This window comes from Helianthus annuus, chromosome 1 (assembly GCF_002127325.2).
Source record: "Helianthus annuus cultivar XRQ/B chromosome 1, HanXRQr2.0-SUNRISE, whole genome shotgun sequence".
NCBI lineage: Eukaryota > Viridiplantae > Streptophyta > Magnoliopsida > Asterales > Asteraceae > Helianthus > Helianthus annuus.
Genome location: NC_035433.2, coordinates 55,041,791 through 55,052,420, shown reverse-complemented (window position 1 = coordinate 55,052,420; position 10,630 = coordinate 55,041,791).

The window sequence follows — 10,630 nt, the reverse complement described above, 5'->3', positions numbered from 1 at the left end:
TATTTTTATTTATTTACAATCCTATTCGTTATGATTTATTTAGAACGTTTCATAAGAGAAATTACTTATTTGGGCATAACATGCCTTTTTTTTTAAAAAATTCCATTTATATACAAGTTCACATACCTCGCGGGAGAAATCACTCACACTCGGCCGAAGGTGTATTTTTTTTAGTGAATCACTCGAGAGCGGCATGGAACTTATTCCTACCATAGGCTTGCCAAGCAATCAATCCTCCTCCTTTTTAACTTTATACCTTTGTAAATATTAAGAGGACTTTTTTTTGGGTGAAGGCTTGGGCTAAAGGTGGGTAGTTGGGTTAGTGGTCAGTAGAAAAGGGCGAAAAGCGTAAAAAGCGTCGGTTTTCGTAAAACATTTTGTTTTAGTGACTTTTTATTTTAATGAAGTATTTCTTCAAAAAAAGCTTTTGTTTTAGGAGCTTTGTTTGTTTCTTTCTAACTTCATTGTAAAATTCTCTCTCTCTTTTTTTTTGTCACACGAAAACCGAGCTAGTTACTAAAATAAAGGGTAAAAATAAAAGGGGTTTTTGGTGGGTAAAAAGGGTTTTGGGTTAAGAAATGAAAAGGTTTAGGCTCAAAGGGGTTAACTAGGGGGAGTTTTTGGGTAGGTGAAAAGAAAAATAAAAATAATGGTTTTGAAAGAAAAAGGGTTAGTCCTAATGCCTCCATCATATACTTACTTGGGTTTAAGTTGGTAAGGACCGGGAATGAATTGTCGTGGCAAGTTCTAGAGTCGTAAGAACCAAGCGGCTATTCACACAAGAAACGAAAAACGAGCATTTAGCGTAAAGATGTATATTTGTATGCTCAATAAAGGCTCAAAACTCACTTTTTGTGGGAATGGGTTTTTTATGTGATCAAGTATATATAATCGAATTTTAACTAAGCTTGTCATGCTGTTTCATAATTTTCTTATGTTGGTTCTTTTTATCACGATGCTATCGGTTGTAAATTTGTAAAAATATAACCTTGTTAGTCTTTAGAATTCCCAACTTAAACTTTAGACAAGTAAAAAAATGAATATTTTTGAAAAAAAATTTAGGGTGATTAGCGGTTCCAATAGAGTTTTGTGTAAGGCTTGTTATTAGGACTTGCAAAATTCAAGGTTTTAGCATCCCCCCCCCCCCCCCCCACACTTAAATTACACATTGTCCTCAATGTGTCCCAAAAATAAATTTTTAGGTTGATTGAATGTGTAATATGGTGTTAAAAGCAAAATTTTATGTTAATGGCGGTCTGGACACGGCCCCCTGGTGACCGGGCACGGCCCCGTGTTCAGGTGCCAGTAACGATAATTAAAGAAAAGAAACAGAAGCCTGGACACGGGGGCGTGTCCGGTGAACACGGCCCGTGTCCAGTTACCTGAACTGGGCATTTTTCTGCAGGGTGTTCAGCACGGGGCCGTGTTGGCTGGGCACGGCCCGTGCTGAACTTACTGTAATGGAGAAATTGTTGTCGGGTGGCCTTGTTCTTGTGCATGGGGCCATGTTTCTCGTTTCCCTTATCATCCTTTACCACCATGAGTGTGTTTTATTTATTATGACCCATTCAACCCCTAAAACCATCATTCCATTAAAACCATAGAGAGATACATAATGTTCCTAAAATAAAATAAAATAAAAACTTAACTAATTAGGTCAGGAGGTAGACGAGGTTATCATAAAGAGTTCTACTTTTTAAGAAAATTCCGAGAATAGCTTCCCGATGTAGTAGGACTTTCGGCCGACGGTTTTCTTCCCTAGATGTAGTTAAAGCCATTCTTCTATCTCCCTTGGAAGGAAGAAGGCAGCTTCATTTTCCTCAGCAACTGGTGGAGGAGGGGGAACACTCACCGGGACTCCTTGCACTACCCTTTGCGGAGGCTCAGGGTGCATGGCGTACCATTCAGCCGGTATGATGACTTCAGGCACCACGTTCCATGCCCTTTGGGTTATTATAGGCACCAAAGGCGGGGAGGCGAGAAGGTTTAACCTCTGGTGCAAGAGGTTTACCTCTCGGAGACATCCCTCCAGTCCCACCGTTAGATGGTTGATACGGTCGACCAATGCTTCTTCCACCCCCGTCATTTCATCAATAGCCTCTCTTAGGGCGTAAACATAGTTTACAAGAGAGTCTTCCGCCGTTGATGATCTCCTCCCTTGTCGGTTATTTCTTGAAGATGTTCCGCTTGTTCTGCTTGCCATTTCTGGGAAATAAACCGAAGAAAGCTAAATTTTTATGAAACAGAACCTCGGACACGGCCCCGTGCTCGCTGAGCACGGCCCCGTGTCCACTTGTCTGCAGGATTTTAGGCTAAGGAGTCCTGGGGTTTTAAATTATTTTTATGGTTTTCGGCTGGGTTTTAAGCACAGATAATTTAAAACAGAGTTATACAACTAACTTTAAACAAGATTCCTTAGCCAATAATCTTACAACTTCTCATTAAAGGTTGGAATCATGGAGTTCCCAAGCTTTCATGGAGGAAATGTTTGAAAAAAACTGAAAGAAGAGGTAATGAATAAAAGTGGAAGGGACAAGATGGTTAGCACAGATAATTTAAAACAGAGTTATACAACTAACTTTAAACAAGATTCCTTAGCCAATAATCTTACAAACTTCTCATTAAAGGTTGGAATCATGGAGTTCCCAAGCTTTCATGGAGGAAATGTTTGAAAAAAACTGAAAGAAGAGGTAATGAATAAAAGTGGAAGGGACAAGATGGTTCTTGGGAACCTTCTTTTAGAACTTACCTAAGATGGTATAAGTGAAGATCCCAGGAATCTCTGTCTTTTGAAGTGGTAAAAAATGAGCAGGAATCAGGCTGCATTTAAAGAAAACGACAGCGCACTGGGCACGGCCCCGTGTGCAGATGAAATCCTGACACATTTTGTCCGTATTCTGACAAAATCAGCAGAGAATCTTTTAGGTGAGCACGGGGGCGTGTTGACCTGGACACGGCCCCGTGTCTGGAAGCTGTCTTATGGAGTTTCTTTAATTCTAAGGAACTTATTGATATCGGGTGGTTCCTTACTGGTTGGAATAACCCCAAAGTGCCTAAGATACCTTAATTGTCCTAGACTAAGGCGAGAACGCAAGAGGTTGTCGGTGAGGGTAATTCCTATTTTTATTCTAGGTGGACAAGTCCAACCCTTTCCCAGGCTCTCGTTAAAGAAGGTATATGCCGAATCGCTCAGGTCTATGTATGCACCGAACGAAGTCGATGGAGAGTCCTTTATGGCACAATCGGCACAAGGACGACTATCGTCCAAGTCTTTGCTAGGTATGAAGGTATTTTTGGGAGCAACGAGGTTGTTGGAATGCGATCCCAACATTTCTTCATGGTCATCGTCTTGGGGTGGATTAATGAAATCCTTCCTAAGCTCTTTTAACCAATTTAAAATTAGATTTTCTAGTTGAAATAACTCGTCAAGGAGCAATTCTCCTAGAATATCTGGCTAGGCGCATTCGAGGGAGAGATAGTGATTATTTTTACTTTCGCCCCTCTTAAGGTTATAGGCAAACGGTGGGTCTATGTAGTGGGGCTTATAATTTAGAAAGTAACATTCTAATTCTTTATGTTCGCCTCCACATAATTGACACCACGTGCCATAAGAGTGCCGAAAGTAAAAAAGAATTACCATCACTCATGTTTGTGTCAGAAATTACCAACCGCCGGGATCTAACGGTTCTGTTTTCAGTAAGTGAATCTTGGGCACGGGGGTGTGTTGAGTGAGCACGGCCCCGTGTTCAGCTTACTGTCTGACTTAAAACAAGATTGCCAGTTCCAACGATTGAGCACGGGGGCGTGTTCAGCAGGCACGGCCCGTGCTGAGCTCTGCAGAAGCTGAAAAACTAAGTAAATCCTAAAAAATTAAAAAGAAAAATAAAAATATGATTAGGCCGTTGATTCCTAACTTTCTTAAAATCCTTGTGTCCCCGGCAACGGCGCCAAAAACTTGATGCGTGTCAGTGTGTATATGTTTTAGATATATATTTTAAGCCCTTTTTACACTTTTCGCCAAGTTTTAAATTTATAAAACACGATATTTACTAACACTAAACACACATATGGGCAAGTGCACCCATCGTGGACGTAGTATAGTGTTGGTAAGATACCGAGGTCGTCCAAGGACACAAGAGCTTTTAGTACCGGTTTATCCTCAACGTCTAATCAAATCAAAATGTTAGAAAAGATTTTTAAACTAAGAAAATAAAACTAACTAAATGCTGAAAAATAAAATAAAAATAAAAACAGATAGACAAGATGAATCACTTGGATCCGACTCGTGTATTAGTATAACCTTTGATTATTTTCGCACTTTTGCACTTGTTTAAGAGATTATCTTAGTTATTGTAGTAGGCCCCTCTTTTGAAGGCGACGTTACCCTCAACCCAGTAGTTTGAGTCAGCAAGGATACAATCCTAAAGGGTCGGATTATTGAAGGATAATAAATTAAGTTATTAATGCAAATTATGGTAGGCCCCTCTTTTGGAGGTGACGTTATCCTCGACTAAGTAGTCTGAGTCAGCAGGGATACAGTCCTAAATAGCCGGGTTATAGTATTAATAGTAGTTAACTTATGAGGGGGTCAAAGAGTTTGGATCCCCGCCATCCAATACCTTTGGGTATTGAAGGAGATCCTACTAAATTTGACCGAGGTCCTTTGCAGGACCTCTAAACGCTGAACAAGGGCAAGACCCTTACCAAACCGTTCCCTTAACCCCCGACCAGGTAGCCAACATACCTCCATATAGACCGTGGAGATATGAATGGTGAAAATCTTTTATTTTATATAGACAGTAAAATAATGCCAAGACACCACGGACAAACGATAAGGAAGAGTCACCTTCAACATAAGCAACTAGTTATTAAAGTCATTAATACAAAACCAAATAAAAAGTGCAAAAGATTAAAAATAAAAAGTATTATACTAAACACTTGTCTTCACCAAGTGATGTAAGAGACTTAGGCAAACATGGCCTTGATTGTCAAGAACTCTTACGATCAATCTTGGATCCCGAGACGACTCACACACTCTATGATGGACAATGGATGATGGTGGTGGATGATGGTGTTGTGATGGTGGTGGATGGTGGATGAAGTGTGAGAGAGGTGGTGTGCCAAGGGATGAGTTGCAATGAAACCAAGCACTCCTAATTATAGGCTGAACAGAAGCCCAGGCACGGCCCCGTGTCCGCTGGGCACGGCCCCGTGCCTGTCCGACAATCTCTCTCCTCATTAATTGTAATTCGCAATTACAATTAATGCACCTGCAGCACTTTCGCCACGCCCCCGTGTTCACTGGGCATGGCCCCGTGGTGGGCAATAGAAGCTTCTATAGGTTTGTCTTATCTGCTGCTTCTTGGGCACGGCCCCGTGCTCGCTGAGCACGGGGCGTGTTCAGTCTTCTGCCTTCTCTGTTTTGCTTGGGAGGATGTTGTCGAGGGGTTAGGCAATCCACTTATGTTCCTTTTCTTGTATTTATGTTAGATTTAGCTGTCTTTTTGCTTCTTTTGTTAAATTGAGCTCATTTAATCCTGAAAATACAAAAGGAAGACAAAAACACTCTTTTTCCAACATTAGTACTTAAAAAGGGTTAGTTTTATGCCTCATTTGATGTAATTTATATGTTGCATTTTACACACATCACCAGTCTTTCTCATCCGGCAGCGAATCAAACAGTTTTTCAACTAACTCTTCTTGAGAATAAATGATTCCATGTCTTGCCAGTTCCAACTTCAAGTGCCCAAATCTTTCAATCATCTTAGAAACAGATTCATTTTTCAAGCATCCAAACAAATCGAACTCTTTTCTCAACAACTTCTTTTTGTTTTTGACTATCTCAGCACCACCCAAACATTTCACTCTCAATTTCTCCCATAGATCTTTCGCATTTGTGTATTCAATCAACGATATTATGTCGTCTCTCACAGACTGATGAAGCAATGCAATGCACTTTTGTTCAGCAACAAAACTCTCTACATTATCAGTGCCTTCTAAATTTTCATAATCCGATCTTGCGATATTGTAACCATTCTTCAAACTCTTCCAGCTTGGGTACACAAACGCTTTTAGCCACTCTTCAAACCTTTTAGCCCATCTATTGTATTCTTCAATCGCCATCAGTTTGGGAGTTTTGTTGTATGTGTCGTATGCACTCTCCACACTCAAAGCATCAGATAGAGTTTTCTTCGTACTCGGATTTGAAACGTTTTCATTTATGTTGTTTGATGTGTCATCTCCGGTGTTTCCCGTGAAAGCAAACATATCACTGAACGGATTCATAAACTCATCCATCTTCACGTATCTGAAACAATCAACAATCACTTAGAAAATTTTTGATTTTTAACAAAACAGTTTCACGCGAAATTAGTTCACACGAAATACCCACTCAAACGAAATTAGGTATTTCAACGAAATAGCGTTTTCGAGCGAAATTATCAAACGGAATCTAATTTCGTGCGGAATTAGTTCAATTTCAAACGAAATTAAACTAACTTGGTGCGAAATTAGGAATTTCGCATGAAATCCTCAAACGAGCATTCTTCAAATCCACAGCAATATTACATTGAAACAGATTCTTCGAAGCTGATTGGCTTGGATTTGTTGACGATGTACCACTATGAAAACCACTGTTTGAACTTTCTTGATTTGACGTGTTAGAACCTTCTGCTGAGAAAGCTTTCTTAGGAGACACATTCTTCGGGATCATACTTCCTCGATAATACGGCTCCACATTCTGCTGATAGGAGGAATGATTGACTTTGTTTGATTTCTTGATCTCCAGCTCATGACTCTCTAGTCTTTCTATTAACAGATCAACCGTCAGATCCTCCGATTTGATTGTGTTTTTCAACATCAAAGCAAAGTATTGCCAGTCTTTCTCATCCGGCAGCGAATCAAACAGTTTTTCAACTAACTCTTCTTGAAAATAAATGATTCCATGTCTTGCCAGTTCCAACTTCAAGTGCCCAAATCTTTCAATCATCTTAGAAACAGATTCATTTTTCAAGCATCCAAACAAATCAAACTCTTTTCTTAACAACTTCTTTTTGTTTTTGACTATCTCAGCACTACCAACACATTTCACTCTCAATTTCTCCCATAGATCTTTCGCATTTATGTATTCAATCAACGATATTATGTCGTCTCTCACAGACTGATGAAGCAATGCAATTCACTTTTGTTCAGCAACAAAACTCTCTACATTATCAGTGCCTTCTAAATTTTCATAATCCGATCTTCCGTTATTGTAACCATTCTTCAAACTCTTCCAGCTTGGGTACACAAATGCTTTTAGCGACTCTTCAAACCTTTTAGCCCATCTATTGTATTCTTCAATCGCCATCAGTTTGGGAGGTTTGTTGTATGTGCCGTATGCACTCTCCACACTCAAAGCATCAGATAGAGTTTTCTTCGTACTCGGATTTGAAACGTTTTCATTTATGTTGTTTGATGTATCATCTCCGGTGTTTCCCGTGAAAGCAAACATATCACTGAACGGATTCATAAACTCATCCATCTTCACGTATCTGAAACAATCAACAATCACTTAGAAAATTTTTGATTTTTAACAAAACAGTTTCACGCGAAATTAGTTCACACGAAATACCCACTCAAACGAAATTAGGTATTTCACGCGAAATAGCGTTTTCGAGCGAAATTATCAAACGGAATCTAATTTCGTGCGGAATTAGTTCAATTTCAAACGAAATTAAACTAACTTGGTGCGAAATTAGGAATTTCGCATGAAATCCTCAAACAAAATTAGATTTCGTGTGAAATTATCAACATTTTCAAGCGAAATTAGGCACAAAATGTAATTCCGTGCGAAATTACAGTGACAATTTCGAGCGAAATTATGATGAAACCAGCATTTCGGTCTCCAATTTGTCAAATTGATCCGGTTTTTGGTCGAATTTTGGTCCAATTCTTTCAAGGATTCATTAAAATGGTGTTTTACGTGATATATGTGAAATTCAATCCATTTTGTCCGTTAAATCTCGTTTAATTTTGAAAAGAAAGAGTAGAAGTGATGAAAACAAGCTGAATTGGTATAAACTCTTCTTCCTGAGCTCTGATACCACTTGTTGGATCGACGTGTGACCCGAACGAGTCAATCAGAAGAGTTTAACATCAATATCAAAGGCGGAATCAATGATATCAACGTGAATACAGCTAGATTCTCCTTAATTATCTTCCTTTTATTGATTTCAAAGCTTTTATAGATCGTTTGACAAATCGGCAACACCTCGGCTCTGAAATCGGAATGTTACAAATGACACAACAGGTTGGGTATTTATAGGGTGAGTAATTTCGCACGGAATCACCAAGCGAAATTACTGTTCATGCGAAATCACATTCCAAACGAAATTACCTAATTTCATGTGGAATTAACCTTGCTAATTTCGTGCGAAATTACCAACATGTAATTTCGTGCGAAATTACCTTTGACACTCAAAACCTGTTTTCCGACCTGCTGAACACTGGTTTATCCTATCTAGACATATGACTCAATACAAGACAAAGTTAACAGACATTTATGCACCAACATGGATGAGGTTTGGGTGAGTTTGGTGGTGTGAGACGTCAATCTGACTGAGGGTTTGGATGATGAATTGTCGATGGAGTCGTTAGAACATACTTTAACGATTACTGGTACATTCGAATTTTAGGGTGGTATAGTGGAGATGAATGAATCATATGACAGTAGTAGTTTGTTGTTTTTAGTTTCTTAGTTTGTTCATCTTAGAACTTGCAGTTATGCATTTAGTTTGAACGTTATTCTTAGATCTGCAAAGGGTTAGGGGCGGTGGGTGTGACCGAAGTTGGGGCGGCGAAGGATAAGGTGGTGGTGGCAAGATGTGGTGGTTAGGTTTAGGAAATTGGGGATGAAGCTTATATGCAATATTTTTTGTTTTATTTATTAAACATTCAAATAAAAACATGAATTGGCCAAAATACCCTTAAGTGAATAAATTTAACTGAAAATTTTAATCTGATTAGTACTAAAGGACGTAAAGTGTAACAAGTTTTGCAAATAAAGAGCTGTGACTGTAATTATTGAAGTTAAAGGTTGTCCGTTGCAATTCAGTTAAAACATAAAGGATGAAAAGTGTTTACCAAAAAAAAAAGTATTCATAGACAAAGAAACTTGATCATTTCCTATTAAAAATTCATAGCTTAAACAAAACTAGTATTAAGCATCCCGCGCGTTGCGGTGGGGGCGAACACCAACGTCACACTACTATCAGCGACAACCAACACTGAAGTTGCAGCGTGTTAATGCAAAAAATTTAAATCGAAACGTAAAACATATAAAAAAGAACTAAGTCGTTTTAGGACCCGAGCGTTACGATGAACATGTGAAACGAAAAAAAAAAGACGACGTAGAAACATTTAATCACACACGCACATTGCGTCGTGTTAATTATAAACTTATTTAGGTATATAATTTTTCTAGACTTGCATTAATTTTTTGAATTTGTTAATTACACAATTTTAAATATATTAACCTTCACTTTAGGTCACGGTGTATATCGGATGTCAAAGGACTGGAAAATGGGCGTGAGTCTGAACAGTCTCATTAGTTGCAAGGCCCTTCTCTCTGGCTCAACCTAGCGTGAAACGAAACTTTCAAATTAGAAGGTACGTGTATTAAAACATTTGAGTAGTTAAAATACCTTTGAATTTAGATCTGTTGCTTTCATCTGTATTTGCTCAATTTGCTTAAACTTTGATTACCTATTTTATTATAGAAAAATTAATTGTGGTGCTTCTTATATAGAGGTTGTAATTGGCAGTTTCAACGTACCACACTTGTCCACTACATGATAGTTTCTTCGTCTATTAACTGAAAACTTGTGGGAATTTAAATCAGCAGTTGAAAACATGGTAAAAATACCTAATATTTCGCTAACTGAATATTATTATTTTTTAAAATTTTATAATTTGATCACATGATAAACAATGCAGGTACAAAAGTGGAGATTCAGTTGTTAATATCTAAATGCAAGTTAACCAAACAAAATTATATATCATAGGTAAACTATCTAATTATACGTTTATATTTTATAATGACTCTTTGCAATTAATTAAATGATGCACACTGTTCTATTTACAGGTTTGAATTGATACAACTAAGTATGTAATTTGATATAAACAAGTATGTTTGTTTTTTGTTTAGTATATAGGTTTGTTTTTTCACTTATTTTAACATACAACTGTACATACTATTATATTTAAATACTGTACTAATGCAAGTCTAGAAAAATTATATACCTAAATAAGTTTATAAATAACAAATTCAAAAAATTAATGCAAGTCTAGAAAAATTATATACCTAAATAAGTTTATAATTAACAAATTCAAAAAATTACCTGAACTGTTTTAGCAACAAAACTTGATTTTGGACTGATCTAGCAACTTGAGTCAAACCTCAGGGACGAATTTAGCAATTTTACCCATTCATTAACGGAAGGTTCTAACGGCGTCAATTAATTGGACTGAAATAGCAACAGAAACTAGGCTCAGGGACTGTTTTAGCAACAAAACTTGATTTTGGACTGATTTAGCAATTTGAGTCAAACCTCAGGGACGAATTTAGCAATTAACTCATATTTAAATGAAA